This window comes from Saccostrea cucullata, unplaced genomic scaffold, assembly GCF_032062105.1.
Source record: "Saccostrea cucullata isolate Sc308-1 unplaced genomic scaffold, CSIRO_AGI_Scuc_v1 ctg2243, whole genome shotgun sequence".
Taxonomy (NCBI): Eukaryota; Metazoa; Mollusca; class Bivalvia; order Ostreida; family Ostreidae; genus Saccostrea; species Saccostrea cuccullata.
The window spans coordinates 21,669-43,614 of NW_026930157.1; the positions used below are offsets into that span (position 1 = coordinate 21,669).

At 33.8% G+C, this 21,946-nt stretch overlaps 1 pseudogene; it reads left to right on the forward strand.

Annotated features, from left to right (window-relative positions):
* The first annotated feature begins 13,772 nt into the window (after positions 1-13,772).
* LOC134283079 (zinc finger protein 91-like) overlaps positions 13,773-21,946 on the forward strand; it is a 51,173-nt pseudogene continuing 42,999 nt past the window's right edge.

The following is a 21,946-nucleotide window of genomic DNA, read 5'->3' on the forward strand; positions in this document are numbered from 1 at the left end:
ACACCCACATTGACTGGTACATGTACCAGATCTATTCTTATAATTACTTTCTTTATTATCATTTCTGTTTGTTTTTAACCTGGAAATAACTGAGACAACGGTTGATAGGACGCTAAAACACAACTGGAAATCAACATACAGGGTGAGATAAGAAAGACGGTAAAGGCTAGTAAGAGGGTCAGAGAATACTGAATTCTCTCCCCTGATTCTAAAGGAATAAGAAATGTCAAAGAATTCATTAATGAGAGTGCCAATATGGGTACAAGGGTACTAAATACAAAATAAAGATACCGTCTTTTGAGGTGAAATTCGTATTGTAATACTGTCATTTCATACTCAGACAGATACAACACACGGTGTGAAAAACTCGTAATATCCCATTCTCCATTTTGTGTAATAAAAATTTCATCGGTTGATGGTTGTACTGGAGTTAGCTTCTGAGAAGAGTCCGAGGTCATCCAAGCGGATAGAGTCAATAAACAGGTCTGGTTGTCAAAAGGAAATTTTTTCATCTTAAGATAACATGAAATTTTGAATTTCCCGCCTGGAATCCAAGTCATGTGACCGTTTGATGTCACTGATATGATAGAAGGAGATCCAAGTGCGTTAATTTTTTCGTCTGAGTAATACAGATATAAATCCGGAACCCACACTTTTTGTTCCGGCACGGTGATAGATGTCATTTCGGAGTAACTGGTTTCGTTCCAAATTAGATAGTCGTCATTCCACTTAACATCGAACCAGGCTGTGAAAGAAATGTACTGTAAATGTTCGTCTACCTCATGAATCGTGTTTAACCTCATTAGAACGCTCACATGAACAGGTTCATTTTTATTTTTTCTTGGTTTCAAAATTTTACTATAGTCCTTGAAAAGATGTTGCTCAAAGTTGGACTCGCACAGACAAGTATATATCAGTAGGAAAACGATATAGAAGAAGAGAATTTTAGTTTTTATTTCCATCTTCATTTTGAATTCCTTAAGTGTATTGCTGAAGACAGCGCTGTGAACAAAAGTTAAATACTTAATCTCTTTGTAACATAAATGCCCACACAATATATAGTGACGACTGATACTAGATAACACACATTTTGTTATTCATTTACAAGAAAAAATAGGAATCTAAAATGATATTCATTATTTGACAATCAGCAATGGATTAATGCCAACAAATGGGTTTTATCAATCGTTCAAATTCGGTATTTGATTCTATTATACCATAATCAACAAAATGTAAATACATGAAAATCAAAGTTATTTCGATCAACTTATTTTAAATTTGATCAAAGGCTCCATTAGTCTAACATTGTTGCATGTTCTTTGTTGAATCTGTCACAATCGAAGCAAACAAAACAAATGTGTAGAACAAATCCTGTAAACAATAAATCCACTTAAAAAAAAACTCTCCATGATTTCATGTACTCCTCCGTCCTCGGGGTCACAGGATGTCCATTATTTTTCATTAATTTATTTTACCATCTTTGTTTTTGAAAAAGTGTTAGTTCACTGGAGTACATATAAACCGGCTGCGTGTCAGTGCGAAGTGCTATTTATAAATCCCCTCGCAACGTCATGGTTGATGTTAGTTGTGTGATTTAGTTTGTCCTTGTACGAAACGGAAATGACGTAATTTGCATCAGGGTTGACGTTGAATGCTGACTTGACCGTGCAGTGCTCTGCTTCTGCTTTGAAGTGTCCTTGTTCTTTTTTTTTTTTTCATAAAAAAAAATGAAAAAAATATATATATAATAAAATGCGCATTATTTTACAAGAGTTCAAATCAACCCTTGCATTATTTTTAAAATTATTCAAAAAAGTGTTGAACAAACGTTATTGAATTTCCTTTAATTTTGACAACACTTTTTTGTAAATGGTTAAGGTTTGGGCTCCTTTTTAATTTTTTTTAGCTCACCTGAGCCAAAGGCTCAAATGAGCTTTTCTGATCACAATTTGACCGTTGTCTGTCTTCGTTGTCGTCGTTGTCGTCGTCGTTGTTGCAAACTTTTCACATTTTCGACTTCTTCTCAAGAACCAGTGGGCCAATTTCAACCAAACTTGCCACAAAGCATCTTTGGGTGAAGGGGATTCAAGTTTTTCCAAATGAAGGGCCACGCCCTCATTCAAGGGGAGATAATTGGGAATTAATGAAAAAATGATGGTATCTTTTAAAAATCTTCTTCTCAAGAACCACTGTGCCAGGAAAGATGAAACTTTTGGGGAAACATCCTCAGGTAGTGTAAATTCAAGTTTGTTCATATCATGACCCCCGGGGGTTGGGCGGGGCCAAAATGGCCGACCAAAGTTTTACATAGAAATATCTAGGAAAAATCTTTTAAAATCTTCTTCTCAAGAATAACAAAGCCACAATTGATCATATTTATATGAAAGCATCCTCAGGTAGTGTAGATTCAAGTTTGTTCATATCATGACCTCCAGGGGTAGGGTGGGGCCAAAATGGCCGATCAAAGTTTTACATAGGAATATAGTGGAAAAATCTTTTAAAATCTTCTTCTCAAGAAACACTGGGCCAGGAATGATAAAACTTTTGTGGAATCATCCTCAGGTAATGAAGATTCAAGTTTGTTCAAATCATGACCCCAGGGGCAGGGTAAGGCCAAAATGGCTGATCAAAGTTTAACATAGGAATGTAACGGAAAAATCTTTAAACATCTTCTTCTCAAGAACCACTGGGCCAGGAAAGATGAAACTTATGTGGAATCATCCTCAGGTAGTGTAGATTCAAGTTTGTTCAAATCATGACCCCCAGGAGTAGGGATGGGGCCAAAATGTCCGATCAAAGTTTTACATAGGAATATATAGGGAAAATCTTCCTCTCAAGAACCATTGAGACAGGAAAGATGAAACTCCTGTGGAATCATCCCCGGATAGTGTAGATTCAAGTTTATTCACAACAAGACCCCCAGATCCTTAGGCGTAGTCATCCTTTCTGTCTAATTCTGTCAAGTGGTTTAAAAGATTTCACTCTTATTATAACAGAGATCCAAGTGGGCAAATAACCTATAAAAGTTTTACATAGGAATATATAAAGAAACCTTATGATATTTATAGGGAATTATCCTTAGGTTGTGTAGATTAGATTCAAGTTTGTACATATCATGACTCCTGGAGGGTTTAAATTCAAGCCCCCCCCCACCCCCCCTTCTCAGTAAACTTTCAGTTCTGATATGATCTGGTATGTGCTTTTTCCTAGCCAACTGCTCAGGTGAGCGATGTGGCCCCTGGGCCTCTTGTTTAAACCGTATTGATAGTCATGCCATTTTTCATCATTCATTATTTCATCATTTTTTGGATATATAACAAGGCTTAAATATAAAAAGGATGATATTTCTTGCAGCAATGTGTATTTTTTTTATTATTAAATATTGAATTTATTTGAGAAATGTTTTGTTGTATTTTTGGCAACTTACAAAAAAATTAGTTCAATGTCGTTTGATTTCTTTTACCAAAGGCTGATTTCTAACCCAATAACACTGCACATGCCTTCGAACATTATTTGGGGCTTAAAATTCCTAAAAAGATTCTGTCCCTGGGAACCTAAATGCGAATTTTTTTTTTAAATTCAAAAATTGTCAAATAACTTTAATCGTAGGTTAAATGTACTTTCAAATCCAGTATTTTTATCTCACCAGGGGTGCGTCCAACGGTGTATGGGCTAACCTAGCAGCTAAGTAGTAGATATCTATCTGTTTTAGATTTTGAATAAAGATATTTCAGTAAAAACTTATCATTGGATCAAAGAAAGTTTATTTCATGCAAAAATATGCATTTAAATTTAAATTTAATTCACTTAAACATAGGAAATAACCCTCCTTTTTGTAAAAATCTTAAATGCTGCGAATTTGTAACCAAGGAAACAATCTTGGATTTGGGACGTAGCATAAAATATTTATGCTAGATCTCCATACGTTGCGGCTAGGTTAGCTCGCCGTTCAAGGGCGTAGCTTTACGTAGCGGCAATGTAGCAACTACGCTGTTGAACGCACCCCTAAGCCGAAGGCTCAAGTGGGATTTTCTGATCACATTTTGTCCGTCCGTCTAGCTGATGCTTAACTTGCCTGAAAGAGAGGGAGACTCTGCCGCATCACCAGAAAAGCTAGCTCACTGACTAGGCAGTATAAGTTCTCTATATACTGTCCGCTACAGAGATGTATATTCTAATGCAACTATTTTGACTATGTATTGGCTATTTACATATGAGCCTCGTCGGATAGAAATCGACCTTATGGCAAAATTTATCGTATTTGAGATTTTTGTGTTTTTTAATGGTCCTTGTAAAATCATTACAAAAACTGAAAACGGAATCAAAACATCTTCATTTATAACAAAGTTGTAACATTTTGAAATTGGTATGTTTGCAAAATTAACTCTGATCATATCGTGTTTTTTCACGATTCAATTGTGACGTCATGGTTTATTCTCCGTTGTTCGGTAGGGCACCTGTCAACGCGTAGCAATCCAAGCGTTCATCATGTTTAAGTTAAATGAATTGCTTAATAAATGACAAAAACAGATGATCATGATGTACAATCCCAAAAACTGTGTTAACTGTATTTTAAATCCTTTAATAAGCCAATGCTCACCCCCACCCCCAGACCTTTAATTTCTACTTTTCTGTCTTTCGTACCGACAGCTTCGTCTCTATGCACAACTGAACTTCCAATAAACAAAATATAGATCTACACTATGCTGCTTTTACGTTTGATAAAACCTGTATCCTCAAAGCATGCAAGTTTGTTAACACACTACGTATGTTTGATTTTACGTAATCACCATGTGAAGGAAAAGGTAAATGTTAACCGTTAAAAAGATTTCTCTCTGTGTTCGTCAATAAAATATCTCGTAATGTACAAAATTATACTTTAAAAATGAATTTGATGTACATTATGTAAATAGTCTAAAATTCATTGTAAAATAAAATAATAATGATGCATCGTTTGTACATTTTTAATTAACTTTGTATGTGTGAGACCCCACCTAATTTTAGAAGAATTAGATTTATAGTTACATGTAACGGAAAGTCACGGGAAACATTATTGTATACACATTGGCTGAAATTCGCGACTCAGTTAGTATGCATGCATTATTTTTGAAAGATGATTTTTCAATTTTTTGTTCTTTATAGCACACAGTTTATCATCATCGGATACCCAAGGATGATCTCATCTTTACTCATCACCGGGTGACAAGTAAAGACGAGATCACTCGTGGATTTCTGACGATAATACTTTATTTGTAACGCCATAATCTAATGCATTTAGAGATTTTACATAATGTTTACAAAATATTTTTATCAACAGAAAAAAATGAAGGGATATCAATATGAATTTCAGAAATGCAAAAATTATAATGTCTATGTTACCTGGAGTATTAGAAATGCATTGAGGGAAAGAAAAAGAAAAAAACACAAGCTATGTTGAACTACGATATAAAACCATGTGCCAGAACATTTTCTTTCTTTTACAATTCCAATTCAATTAACTGCAAACGAACTAAATGTTAAAAAGAAAATTGATTACGAATAGACTGTATTGAGAATGTCTTAATAAATATTTATTAGGAAATGCAGTTAAACCTATTAAAAAAAGAATAAATAATACTATGAATTAGATAGTCGTATTCAGCTTGGGTGCGTATAGCTAAGATTCTAAAATAAATTATATCATATTTAGCCAGCGAGGTAGCTATATATACATGTATGCTGACTTAAGAAGCCCCACCCCACCCCCCCCCCCAAAAAAAAAACATTAACTCTCCTTTAGAGAAAAATAATATGTATGAAGGCACGCGGCGTACGCATCGACAACATTCTGCTATCCCATTACTAACCCAGTCCAACACAAAACTTATAAAATTATAGACATTTCATAATTATTTGTTTTATGATTTTGTAAATAAAAAAAAATCAAATAAAAAAATGAGATTTATAATTAAGTTATCTGTTGTGGGTATCCACCCTCTCTTTAAACAAAGAGAATTGTAGAGAATTTTATAATGTAGAGAACGTTTCGATGTTATAATTGAAAGTCTTAGTACAAAACGAAACCATATTCCTGTTATTCACGTACAGGTGAAATCCTGCTCAAGATGATTTCTGCAGAAAAGTTTGGTATTAACGGGGTTCAAAATACTTAACATCATGATGAATATTTAAGAACACCTTTCACAAAACTATTGTCTTTTTTTTTACATCCGACTTTAGAGTTTTTTTTGGTTTACAACTCTTTACAAACCGGGCCCATTTTCTTACATTTTCGCCAGCCAAGTTAAAGTAAAAAAAATCATAGATAATCCATCGTCGATATTTTTTATAAACTTGCAATTAAAATAAGAAGTAAAATATTTAAGAAAATTAACTTAAAATCTGGTAATGGAAGAGAGACAAAAGTTAAGATAGAAAGAAAAAATATCTTTTTTTTAAGGAAATGATTCCCCGTGCTGAGCCTCTTTTTGCGTCAAAGGGAAGCAACTTGCATAATTTATCGTTTCCAGTCGCTTCGGACAGTCGTTCCGTTTGAGAATTGCTGATATATGAAGAAATTGCCTTGAATACTAACAATATTACTTGTTTCTTGATATCTCTTAATATTGTAGTTAGAAAAATGCGTTTTAAAAGTTGTTGAATCGTGGCCTTTGTACATTTTGTACTGAATCAAGGCTAAATTACTACATCAGTGCATGTGCAATTTTCTGTGCCAGATTACGTATCATCTGACTAAATTTTATGCTCTAAAATACAATAAAAAATATAATATTCTGTACTTCCTCAGTAATGCACCATGCCATTTTTATTTGCTATTGTCTACCAACTTATTATTTATCTGGTGTTAGATATGGCCTTACGTCTTCTGCTGTTTTAAAAAAAAGAAGTGTAGATCGGACTCGGCATTCCTTTGGCTTGTGTTTACATTGATCCATGGTAACAATAAAAAATAAGGCTCCACGAAGGGGAATACATTTAAAATTTGTTTATCTTATAAGTATATGATTAAAATGATCCGATTTTTTGAAGAAAAAATCTCAGAACTGCAGTTGACGATGTCTAAAACATTCTTTAACGTGAAAACCATGTGTTGTAAAAATAACGGGAAATCTTTCTCAACTTTATTCGCTTTTTTCTCATTATGACGTTGCAAACGATGAGGTCGATTTCTATCCGACGAGGCTCAGATATTTGGATAGTCAACATGTACTTGCATTGATATTTTTATGCTGTTAATTCATTCTTTAATTTCTTTTTGCAATTGTTGACTTTTTTTATTAATCACTACTTCAATTTTATCTAATCACAATATCAACATTTTATGCATAACTTTTATAGTTCAATAGAAACGTAGAAACCCTATTTCTTACATGGTCATTTTATGCGTAAAATAGGTAACATATCTATAGAAATGATATACATGCATAGAAACTTGATTTGAATGGACCTACTCTCAATTTTTGTTTAACTGACGGCCATTTTTGATCTCTCAATCACGTGACTTAAGATTTTGAAAAACAAACATCAAAATCATGAACTAGAATGATTATAGTTATATAAAATCATATTTTATAGTGATTTTATCGTAGGCCGGAAAATGACCTTATAGAAAATATCAACCTTTAGTATTGTTTCAGAGGAAATATTTATGTACAACCGAATATATAGTATCATATAAGAAATCATTATTGTACAGGACGACAATAATTAATTCAATTTTGCTTGAGTCAAGGCTAATAAAAAAAATTCTACCGAAAATATGAACAACAGAAGCATAGTATGGAATGTCATATACGACAGCCAACTGCTTACTGCCAACTGCCACACATATTTCAATTGAATAAATTTTATATTCAAATTGATATTTATATGAATTTTCAAAAAAAAAGAAAAAAAAAAAACAAGACAAAAAACAGGCGCAGATCCAGGACATTTTTTTCCAAAAGGTCACCCTGGTACGGTATTGGCCAAAAAATGCCGGATGTCAGACCTGCTCTGTTCAAAACATTTTAAAAAGCTTAGTATTTTTAGAATCAAATGATATATAATTTATATACCTGACTTAAATTTATGCATTTTAAAAATAACGCTGAATACAGAACCTTTTATAGCAGAACGTCGAGATTTTATGAAGAATTTTGACGCAACGTCATACATTTAACGTGTACAATAAGCGTAATCTGAAAATTTCAACTTATTCGCTAGGACACAGTTTTCATTATATATTGAAGAAATTAAAGTTGTTGATTCAATAATACTTTTCTCGTAGATATTTACTCTCATTTTATTGCAGGTCACAATAGAAATAGTATCAGTTATTTCTGTTAAATCAATTGAGAAAAATCAACTAATGAAAATTATGTACACATGTACTGAGGGAAAAATTCGAGTGTCCGGGGCTGTCCTTAGTGACAAAAAAGTTCAATTCTCAAAAATATGGTACATGTTTTGTAAGTAATGTACACAAACAGTTGAAAAAAAAAACTCGAATGGCAAGAAAGTTAATATTTACATCTATTAGAACAATAGTATGGAAGACTATTTATGATTATTTAATGTACGTATATACAGGAGAATTCCTCCTTCTAAATGTCAATTTTGCTAAAAAACAAAAATTTTAAAGATATTAAAACATATTAAGAAGAATGCGAGAAAATCTTGATTTTAAAAAAGTATCAGCCTAGTAAACTTTTAATCATATTATGGGTACATGAAAACTGATTGTTTTCTGTGATATATTCATTTATACCCTGCTTGGTAACAGAGGAACACTTGAAAATTAAATTTTATTTTTATTTTTCGCAAAAATTCCTTTCTTGGTAAAGAATGTAGCATTAAAAAATAGATCACAGCTTCCTTGTATCTTCATTTTTCTGACAATTGAACGTGTTGTATATATGTATGATTCTCACAATAAGCAATACAGACGAGTATTTCCTGTATTTAGAGAATATACTATACACATGTACATGTTATATATGTATTGTTTAGTAGTCCCTATCCCCAAAATTTTCTTAATGTTAAGGCATTGATGTAATATATAGTGAGCAAAAAAAAAAAAACACCAACTACCTGCAATCCCCTTTCCCGGGAATCACCGGCCTTTCATAAATTCCATGGCCCATGTCCCCCCCCCCCCCCCGCCATAAATAGGTATTTCCCTTGAGAGTGTTAAAACTTTTTATTATAGAAAAAAATTGAGTTGCGAGCTTTATGTAATTCCTTTGTATGTCCCAATTCACACCATGCCGTTTTCTCTCGTGCAAAATGCATAATGTTATGAAGTGGTGGCATTTATATTACATAAGACATGTACTAATATTTGGTAAAGATAGTTGACTAAAAAGTAGATACAACTTTTCTACATACATGAACTTCGTGATCACGAATTAAGGAATGTGATCTGACGTTTTCCTGGCTTTTTTTACGATTTTGATATTTTACATGTCAGGAAAACGTCAGAACCGGCGCCATTACGAAAACTGGGAAATTCACCGCCTCCAACCGAAGGCGGCATTCTCACGTTGATTTTCGATACCTACAAACCGAATTAAATGCTGAATTCACATTTTATCAATAGTACAATACCTTTAGTACTCACCAACATAGTTTTTATGGTTCGTTTGTGAAATAATACAATCCGATGAAAAGATTTTTCTGACTGTCGATATTTGTTTTCATTTCGTGCATTTTAAAATCTTGCAAGGTCTGAATCGGAATGTGGAGTGGTAATTTCTTTTCATCGGTATTGGTGAGTTCTAGGAGCATTGTGCCATTGATAAATTGTGAGTACTGCATTTAATGCGGTTCCCAAATGTAGAAAATCAACTTTTTGAGGAGACGGTGAAATTCCCAGTTTTCGTAATGGCGCCGGTTCTGACGTTTTCCTGGCATGTAAAATATCAAAATCATAAAAAAAGCCAGGAAAACGTCAGATTTTTCGGACTAGGAATGTGATTGTGTATGCTATTGGACATTACAGATATACCTGGATTTAGGTATTGAAATACCCATATCTGTGTACATCAATTCAAAACACTTATTTTATTGCTGAAGATTTGCAAAGAGGATCTGCTTTCCTTCGTAACAAAGATTAAGAAGGGTTTTGTAAAACTTGTTTTGTTTCATCTGTATGACTCTCTACTAATCCGATAAATAAAGGGAGGGGAGCCTTTAGCTTGATCAGATAAGTAAAAAGCTGCTGGATGTCGCTGACCATTGTAAAATTTTCAGAATTCCATTAGCATGGGTACAAGGGTGTTGCTAAAACGCGGATCGAAACGGAAAATATGATTGCACCCAGATTAAATCCCTTAAACGGTATATCTTATGCATATTTTATCCCTCATTATTAAATACAAGTTGATTTAGTTATGTCCTGTCTCTTATTTACGAAAATCGCCGACATAGCAGTGACGTTCTGCAAGTATTTTGCTTTTGAGAGGGGTAGGGGTAAAATATAATAAACTTACCCTGAAAGATCCAAGCGGTTTGATTTGGAAGGGGGATTAATCAAGTTCAAACTTATCTTCTCTCAGTACGTTTTTTATTACATAACTTACAACTTTAGGCTGCCCGAAGTTTGTATACCGTGCACGGAGCTCGAGGTCTCGGAGAAATTGGCACTCGGAAAAGTCAACATATTTTAAAGTGTTCGTTTACTTTTAGCAAAACTATACATTACATATATAGAAATAGACAACATGTGAACCTCTGAGAGTATGTAAAGTGACAAGTTTACTTAAAACTATTGTGAAACAATAAGCCTACATGATTACAAATATTGACCTTATTTTAATGAGTAAATACTAGTACTCATTTCTTCGAAGATTTCGTTTGTTTAATTTTTTCCCTTCCTCCCTCGTAGGTTTTGAAGTTTATATGTAACATCAAACGTACAATTACTTCCAGTCAGCCTTAATCACATTAACAAAAAGTATGTGTAGGGCAGGGGGGGGGGTCAATAACAATTATTGAGCTAAAACTTATACAGTGTTTGAAAAAAGTGATGGCAAAATTTTGATATCTAAATGATCCATGGTGAGGAAACTGAAATCTAAAAAAAAATTTGAAGATTATGATTAGAGGCAACCATAACAGGATAACTTTGGTACACACCTGGAATGAGCAATGATGTAAAAATCTTATACTAAGGTCGCTTCAATTAAAGAAAAAAAATTATATGCTTTTATTTAATTTGCAAGAATTTTCTTTAATGTTTAAGCTATTTATATTTGAATTTCTTGATACGCATATAATGCCACTGCAAAGCTGTCGGATTTAGGGAGGGGGGGGTGTCCAAAATATACATTAGATTTAATAAATCAATTTTTGGTGTGGTTGTGGGCTCCTGCCCCGATTCAAAACTGCCCTCCTTTCTACAAGATTCCTGGATTCTTCACTACATACATGTACATGTCTGCATCAGCTGAATGTCAAACATGCCCGGGGTATGTCTTTAAAGATACATGTACATGTATTCACACACCAATAGCATTTTTCCTTCCGCTTTTTTCAAAACCATATTTCTTTTTATGAACGCGCTTAAAAAAATAACCGATTTTTTATCATATATATCAAGAATATTGTTTTTTTTTATTTATTCAGAATGAAGTATATCTGCTTGACACTAATTTTCCGTTCCGTTTTCCATTCCATGTTTTAGCAAGACCCCCCTTCCCGATCTACCACTACATGTAGCTTCAAAATATATAAATTTGTGTAAACATGTAGTCTATAACTTTGGATGATGCTGCATGAAATCCCCCCCCCCCCCCCCCAAATTACATGTAATAAAATAAACATACTATTTTGGACTGATAATGTGCATACTACATGTATCTATAAAGTATTCGGCAACTTTTTAACGTGTATTGTTTTGTTGAACTCCTATCAACTATACTGCAGATTTATTATTATCATGAATATTATAATATTTATTTTTCACAATAAAAGGCTTTAAAACATATTTTATGTTGGGCCATGCTTTTAATGTAATGTGATTTAACAGATTAAAGGGTTATCGTATTCGATGCATATACATTTTATTGCATTTTTTTATGGTTGTCATATTATTGTTAGCAGGTCACACTATGACTATAGTAAGACTTTACACATGTACATTGATGAAGACACGTAGAAAATATAAATATACTGAGGTATTTCTGATTTATTTTTTAATTAATATTTTAATAAATAAAAAAAAAATATTGTCTATTTCTGAGGTCTAGGATATTTTAGTACTGTTGTTCAATACTATATGTACAACCAACGGACACCATAGTCTATACACTTGTGCAGATGATGTACAAACAGCTCTTTAATGTTCTTTAAATATGTTCATCATATCTAGGAGTAATTCTTGTAGAATTTCTATTACAGTTGGCAACTGTGTGACAAATACTTTGCAGGTTGCAAATATATTTAGCTCAAAATACCTAATTTGAACAAACGGGGCAATAACTGTCTCCAGCACTAAAGCCACAACAGATTTGATGCTAACATACATTTTCTCTCTAGTTAGGGGTATACCTTACCAATTATCACTATAAAGTTTATTCACCCAAATTGGTACCGACCATCCCCAGTGGCGCGTGGACTAAAAGCAGAAAATATTCACCTACCTATTTCAAATATTAAGACAAAATGTATAAAAAATAAACAATGTACTTTAGCAATGGCATATATTGAATATAGTATATTACATGAGACAAAAGATAATGGTCATTTAGTCAAGAACAAAGTACAGTATTAGCAGTAATTCGCCGCCAAAAATGCGATATTTTAATCTTCTTTGTACAATTTTTTGATGTTATGCTTTGAAGTAAGGAAGATGCGAACTAAATTCTACAGGCACAATCATGACGTAATTTTTAACTATGACGTCACTAATGCGCGCTAAACATGGAATGGTCGTGTAAAATCGTTAAATTATATTGAAAAATGAGTAATCTTTGCTGAAATTAGACCCTTTCACATGCAACAACCACTTTTATACTCCGCATATAAGTTCATCTTTACATATCGCAGTTACACTTTGGTTGTCTTCTGTGATCAATATGAATTTTCCGAAAGTTAACATTCGGAAAAAAGATATTTTTCCGACACAATTTTCCTGATATCGATATTAATGACGCATATTAAAAAAATTGCATATTTTTACCACTTTTATTCAACTTTTCTTTTAAAATGATGACCACATTTATTTAATTTATTTACTTGTCTTAATATCTGTTTATTAACTAAAGTTTCATTTATATATTTATAAAATTTTTAATTTGTTTTAAATCTCCATGTTGTTTTTATTATTTCACAGAAATTAAAAAAGGGGGATGGAGCGTTCATATTTAACGTCGGGATCGATATTCTGCATTGTTTACATAAATAAGGCAACAATGCTTCACGGATCGAGCACATTTGACTGATTTACCAGGTAATACATGAATATTAGAAAGTAGCAAAGCATTAATTAAAAAGCATTTTATTTCAGTGACGTACTATGTTTGATAGCTGAGATAAGCTGACTATTTTTAAACTCGCATATTCTTATATCTCATTCTGCAAGATACACAGGAAGGTATAATGCCCTGATACATGTAGTATAATACCCTGATTGACCTGATTACATATATATAGTAAAATAAAAAGCTTTTTAAATGCACTTATTGAAAAACTATGAATATTTATAATTATCATTTTCTATTTGAATCATAAAGAACATGTACCCCTGGAAAGAATGTGAATACTGAGTTATTCCTTTATTCTTTTACAGAACTTAGAGAGCAATAATTGAATAATCAGACCATGTCAGAATTTGATGTGGAGACAGCTATATCCAGCACCAGAGATCCAGAATCTGATCAGGGAAAAGAATCTAATGGTATATATACATATAGATACATATAAATACAAACATTCTAATTGTAAATAATATATACATATAATTGCATTTAGTTGAGTGTAACATTGTACATTTTTATCCCAAGAATACCATTGTCAACCGAGGTGTTGATATTGGGTCTTCATGGGGTGACAATTTTCAATGTTACACTCAACAAAAGGCAGTATTTATTATATAATTTTGAGTGCTTTATGTAAAAATACATTTTACAGTGAACCTTGCACATATAAATTCTGTATAGTCAACATTTTTTAGAATATCACCCATCGTCAAGCAATGTTGACTGTTGCTACACTGGAGGACATGGCTCCATTTATATTCATAAGAAGGCTCAAGTTAGCTTCAAATCTCTCTGTCGCCCGCGTGTTGCAGTGGTAAAAGCGTCTGCTTTAGAGTCACGAAGCAAGGGATCAATCCTTATGTCATGGGTGGGACGTGGAATCCGGTTTTTCAGATGTGACCATATAAACCGAGGCCCCGTGTGGCAGTAGGTGCTGGCAGGATAAAGATCCCTCCCTGCTAAATGGCGCTGAGTGCGGAGTATAGGACAAAATTTGCAGCTCTCCACCGGCAAGTGGTGACGTCTCCATCTTTTAAAATTGTGCTCTCAAGAACCACTGGGCCAGGAAAGATTAAACTCATGGGGAAGCTTCCTCAGGAAGTGTAGATTCAAGTTTGTTCAAAATATGACCCTGGGGATAGGACCATGATGGGCCAGGGGGTCAAAGTTTAACATAGGAATACATAGGGATAATCTTTAAAATTATTTTTGTGAAGAACAGCAAAACCATAATTGGACATAGTAATATGGAAGTATTCTTGTGTGGTGTAGATTTAAGTTTCTTCAAACCCCCGGGGGTAGGTTGGAGCCAAGATGGGGTCAAAGTTTAACATTTTTTAACATAGGAATAAAATCTTTAAAATTCTTCCTCTCAATAACAGCAAAGCCATGATTGGTCATAGTAATATGGAAGCATCCTTGTGTGGTGTATATTCAAGTTTCTTAAAACCCAGGGGGGCAGGGTGAGGCAAAAATCGGGTATCAAAGTTAAACTCATCATGATTCATTTGAAAAATCTTTAAAAATCCCCTTCTCATGAACAGCAAATCTGTGACTGTAATTTATATGGAAGCATCCTGGGTAGTGAAAATTCCAAATCATAACCAATAATGAAAGTAGAAGAGCCATACAAGTGGATCATATAGAGTTTTACATAGGAAGATAAAGGCTATATCAGTAAAAATTTTCCTCTTATGAACAGCAAAGCTATTATGTATCATATTTATTTAAAAGTATCGGTAAGAAGTATATATATATATATATATAGATGTAAGTTTGTTCAAATACCTCCCCCTCCTCTATTGAACCTACCAGTTCTTTTTCTGTTAAAATTTTTTAACTGATTTATGCTTTTAGTTTTACATAGCCAGATGCTCAGGTGAGCAATGTGGGCCCTTGACCTTTTGTTTAATAAATGTTTCTCAACATCAGATTCAACCAATTTACAGGAAGTGGAAGTATATGCAGCACTGTTAAGGTTTCCTATAAAGAAATAAATGGAATATACACATGCAAAAAATGTCAACCGCATGTCTTCATCTGGTGTTATCAAAAGACAGAAAGAACTTCTCTTGGGGTTTTAGGGGTCATAAAGTAGGGGGGGGGGGCTGTAATATGCCCCACTCCTGATTGTTAAAAGTAGGTGTTAATTTTCCCAAATTTTATGAAAGAAAATTTCTAAAAGAGAATTCTCAAGTCTCTTTTCTGAGTTTCAGTAAATATATGATATATTTTTCTGAGTGGCCTAAATCACTCTATTTATTCATCTGCACTTCCTCTGTCATACATGCATACATGTACATGTAATATGATAAGAAATTGTAAGATTTCTTCACATAACTTGGTATGATTGTAGAAGAGAAGTTGACCTTTGACATTTCTGACCCTGAGGGAGAAGGTCATCAACACAAAGTAAAAGTGAAGGTAAGTCAATGTCCTGTAGTAATAACAGTAAAGGTAAGTCAAAATTTTACTGACAATGTTCTGTAGTAATTACAGTAATCAAACCACCTTTAAAAATTGTTTGGTTGAATGCTCTTTTTCAACCTAATTGCTAAAAACTGCTTGACCCAAAACTTGTTTTAACTTCCAAAAGGCAGTAATTTTTTATGTATTCAGAAAAATTCAAATTTTAAAACGAAACATTGAAATTGAATTTTCTGAGAACAAAAGTCACCTTTTTACCAACTGACTTTTTTCATCCTGAGCCACCTGATGGCAAACTTACATTACTATAAACAGGTTAAGACCACTAGATTTTGTGACGTCAGGATAAATCTGCATGTGAATTAGCTATCTGTTTACTTTACCCACTGATGAATGAGTCACAATGCATTGTGGGCTACTACAAGTACTCATCTTCGTTGAAAATAAAAGCCAACATGAATTGTCCCTTGGAAACTTCATTTCAATTCTTTTTAGCTCACCTGAGCCAAAGGCTCAAGTAAGATTTTCTGATCAATATTTTTCTGTTGTCTGTCGTTGTTGTTGTAGTTGTAATCGTCGTTGTTGTCGTAAACTTTTCACATTTTCATCTTTTTCTCAAGAACCACTGGGCAATTTCAACCAAACTTGCTACAAACTTTCGTGAGGTAAAGGGGATTCAAGTTTGTTCAAATGAAGGGCCACGCCCTTTTCCAAGGGGAGATAATCTTGAATTAGAGAAAAAAAATGGCATTTTTAAAAAATCTTCTTCTCAGAACCACTAGGCTAAGAAAGATGAAACTCATGTGCAATCATCCTCAGGTTATATAGATTCAAGTTTGTTCAAATCATGACCCCGGGGGGTAGGTTGGGGCCAAAATGGCCAATCAAAATTTTACATAAAACAGTGTATTATTTAAAATTGGAATTATTCTGATCATTGGAATTTGGGGTTTTCAAGAAAAAATCCCTTAGTTAGACTAACTTAGACAACTAACAAGAATTTCCATTGCATTTTGTGTTAGTATTTGACTAACTTAGTTAACTAACAAGATTTTCTATTGCAAATTGTCTTAGTATTTGACTAACTTAGTTAACTAACATGAATATTTCTAATAAAATTTGGCTTAGTTTTAGAATGCAAGTTTTTTTTCTATTTATTTTATAATTATTTTGTGATAATTTATTTTATTTGTTTCTGGAATGTTGTTTGTGCTGGTGTTCTTTTTTTTTTCTTTGCATGCATTTTATTTTTTGGACTTAGCCTAAAATCAAGGCTTAGTCAGATTTTTGTCAGTATCAGCAGGGTTAGTTAGCGCACGCGTAAAATGGGGTTAGTCATGCCAGGCACAACTAACCCCCTACTGCGCCTGCGCCTCTACTTTCTAATCGTCGATTATGATAAAAAACGTTCAAATTAACATCCCATCGTGAATAATGTTCACTAAATACTCTCAAAAGATTCCAGAATCCTCACCAGCTTGCGTAAATTTCGTAACTCGTAATGTATTTCACACTCAAACGCCAAGGAAGATCGGGTCATTTCGTTGTCTCCAATTTTTCACTAACCTTGCAGTTTCATTCAAAAAATCCCATCCTTCGCGTCAACATTGCCAAGAAAATGCTGTAGTAAATAAAAATATGTTAACAATAGGAAAATATGCTTTGAAACGCGGAGAAACACGAAGATATGTAGCCTCCTTCGATCTAAACACAGCCAGTGCAGACACAGCTCGGCGTCACTTCCGCTGTGACGTCAGATTCATTCGTATTCAATCGTAGCTACTCGGCTATTTCCGAAATCCTCTTCGGGCCTTGTTCTCCTATACGGAAAAGGACGAGTTTGATCCGACCGCCCCTCCACTATGTAAAAGGAATATTGGGGTTTCATTTGTAATATACTTTGGAAAGTGTTATGAATTATTTTAGAAAATGTTAATTAATAAATATACATTAAGACTTGTGACGAGATTACCTCGAAACACGTACATGTATATGTTAGATTTAATCCACAATATTAACGTTCCCTTCTTTTGCAGCTTAACGTTACATCACAGGTATATAACTCTGTCTCTCTAATTGTTCACAAAAACTGTTTGTTCGTTTTAATGTTGAATTTAGTTTTTTTCTCTGGTGAAGGTAGTTTATGTTCAGATGTAATAATTATTCTAAAAAACATATTTTGATATAGGAATAAAAATCTGGTAGTGTGGGGAGACACCCCTTTATGATAGTGGACACATATAACAGAATGTTTACGATACTACAATGTTTCAGTGCTTAAATGAAACGAAAAAGATTGAAGATCTAAGGTCCGCTTATATCATTTCACTGTCGGTTAAGAGACGCATTTTAGGGTGCAAATCTTGAGTTTTGGGAGAAAAAATGACGTATTATTGCATTGTTACGTCATAGAACATGTAGAGCTCTACAAAAGGTAAAGGCGTGAGTATGTATAATACGTGCTGACCTGTTACATACGCATGCAAAACAACAGGATAATATTAAACCGCCACTTGAAATGTGGAAGGGCATATAGTAATTGGGGTGTCTGTCTATTACGCTTTAGGGTACCCATATCTTATCCTCTACTCCTCCTTTACCATAGTCCGAATTAAATAGCTGATAACTCCCCCCCCCCCTCTCCCCACCCCGTCCCTGCATTGTGTAAAATGTTGAGGTTTCATTTGTATATTACTTTGCGTTGTCCAATTTTATGAAATGTTAATTAAATAGATATACATAGACTTATGATGAGATTACCTCCAAACACGTACATATTATTTTTTATGCACAATTAAATAACACCTTTCTTTTGTAGCTTACATCACAGGTATTTCTGTCGATCTAAGTGTTCACCATGTTCACTCCCAATCGTTTGTTTATTAGGCATTTCGTTTTTTATTTTTTAAGTTGAGTTTTAGTTTGTCCGGGTGATGGTTGTTTTCAATTAGATGAAACACACTAATTTAACAGTTCTGTCTTAAAAAAGCGCTAAAAATCGTAACATTTAAAAATAATGATCCTGTACCATTTGCACCTTCTTTTTATTTACATGTATATAAGGCTAGCTGCAGAACTGTAGCTCTCTATTTTATCTGTGCGAATTTTCTCAAGCAGAGAGCTACAGTTCTGCAGCTAATATGGGGAACAATTAATTTATAGTCTATATCTTGAATTTAGGGGGGGGGGGGGGGGGAGGTTGATGTTTAATTTAACAAAATTGTTACACATCGAACTATGCTTCTTTCAACAGTGATGTTCTATAAAAGAAAATATTTGGGGAAAGACTAAAAAGGATTTATTCTATAAATGGTACTTTTAAACTCCGTACCTCTGCATTGTTATCGTCATTTACATTATGTATAGGTCTTATACTTTTTTTTAATACAGCGTGTATTGCATTCTTTTTATTATTTTAATTCTCTCTTTAAAGAATGCCCATGTTTTTATTTTAATTTGACAGGGGAGAAAGTGAATCTCAGGTGATTGCCTAAATATGAATAATCAACATGCATGGGGAGGATCCAGCAATTTTTGAAAGGGTTCAGGTCGGTGCCCCCAGCACTCATGCATAGAATCACATCACGGCCAATTCAAGTCCGTACAAAAAAAAAACTACCAAAAAACTATGCAGCACACTTTTAAATCCCTTTGGCGGGGTGTGAGGGTGGGTGGGTAGATGCGGTACATAACTTTCAAATGTTAGAATCTGCGTATTTTCCGGCAACAAAAAATGTGGAGGAAACTTCCAAATAAAATATTGATTAAAACCACAGCAAGAGATTATTCTCAGAAAAAGTGAGCCCCCTCAATCTGCATAGTACGGGAACATCTTAAACTTTTCTCTTCATTGATTAAAAAATATTTTATGCATACTTCTAAAAAAAAGTTACTTCTGAAAATGGTCCAAAAATGGTATATATATATATATATATATATATATATATATATATATATATATATATATATATATATATATATATATATATATTCTGGAATCTTCCCTGCATGTTACTTGTGGATGTTCGGAGCCCTTAGCCGGGGTTGTGAATGTACACGACGGAATTTAGAGCAAATACGTGATAATCTACAGACCTAGCGAGCAGAAAGGACAGAGATTTTTCATATTTTCAAATTATTAGACGTATTTATGTAAATATCCATTTTATAGAAAAAAATATGTCTCTCTCTGTATCTCTCTCTCTCTCTCTATGTGTGTTTACAAATATAAAGGGGGGTCCAACCCCCGGACCCCCCCCCCCCTTCTGCATCCGTCAATGATCAAGGCCTTCTTGTATATATGACGAGATTTTTTCCAACATACATGTATTCTCATTATTTTTTTTTTTTGAAATGACCAACCCATATTGATATTTTCGAACTTTAAATATAAGAGCAAAGCAGATAGGGAATAGTCGTTGACTTAAGCTTCTTGGGTCAGATAGGGTATAGTCGTTGACTTCTTGGGTCAGGAACCCCCAGGAATTTGCAGAGTTTTAAAATGAATATACTAAACACAAGTACATGTATTGTTGACTTCCAGAGCTTCATATAGCTATAAAATATAAATCTTTATTCCAACTTAACACAAATCGATGTTTTCTACATATAAAAAGGGGGTGGCGTTCACTTTTACTTGATTTAGCCTATACATTCAATAACATCAAATTCAAGGAGTGGTTTTACTAAACCTGGACAAAGTATTTACCCGTTGCACGGTTGCCGTGCGCAGAACAAGGTATTTTCCCCATGTGGAAGGGGGTATCCAAAACTGTCCATCCTATTATAAAATAAAGTACAATAGACCTTATAATATGGGGGGGGGGGGATAAAAGGGGCTGACGTATTAATCTGACTATTTGCCTTAATTTCATATATCTCTTCGTAAATATCTTGCAAAGCTTCAAAATTATCTGACATTACAATCTATAGGGGTCGAGTTTCCCGAGATGACGAAAAGGGTATTCGCCTAGAATATTTTTTTCACACTGTAAATTAAATAATCCTCAAAATTAACAGAGAAGGGGGCGGAACCATGCACTCCACTAGATCTATATCCGCGTATATGGGTACATTTCTTCTTTACGAGAATAAGTGAATAATTTTGTTTATAAATACCAAACACTTTGTACCTGTACTAAATCTTTCTATATAAATTATTATTACGACACCAAATTAATCATATATCAGGGGCGTAGCAACAGGGGGGGGGGGGGGGGCTGCCCCCCACTTTTTTCCCAACCTTACCTATACTGTTGCAAATTTTAATTTAAAACCTGGTTGCCCCCCCCCCCCCCCAGTTTTAGTGATGTACCGAAAATGAAGTATAAGAATTGGTACTGAAAGTAGTTGACACTGAAAAAAGTTAACCTCTACCCCCCCCCCTCCCACGAAATAGGATTTTCGACTATGGGCAACTTTCTCCGGCAGCCCCCCCCCCCCACTTTCAAAAACGATGCTACGCCACTGTATATATAGTACCATTCTTCAGTATCCAGAGATTTGCTCAAGCTAAGCCACTAGCACCTGGCGTTACTTATTTTTCTTATACATAAAAAAAATCCATACCTATTATATATCATTAGGTACGGGGTTTATTACTTATAAAGGAAAAATAAGGACTGTGTATTAGATATGAATTTTTTACTATATTTTTTATATAAGGAAAATAAGTAACGTCATGTACATATGTGGGTAAGCCTCGACTTGTAGCTATTCTCCTGTAAGCAGCAGTAGTATAGTGTACATCTACAATTGGTCCTGAATAATATACTAGAAGAAGAAAAAAATCCCCACACAGACTTAAGGGGAGTTTTTAAGAAGATGGATATCGAAGAAGAAAAGATTATTTTATCAATTAATTAATTTTATTACATCTACAGGGGTGTTGAGGAATCCACAAATATCTGAAACGGGGATTTAATGAATATCATATATGTGCAAAACAGAACAAACTGATTGTAAAGTATAAAGTGAAATTAGTGGGAAAATCCCATATTTTCAAGAAAATTCAGATTGTGGATTTTATTCGCTCAGTGGCTCATACCGCTTCTGGATCA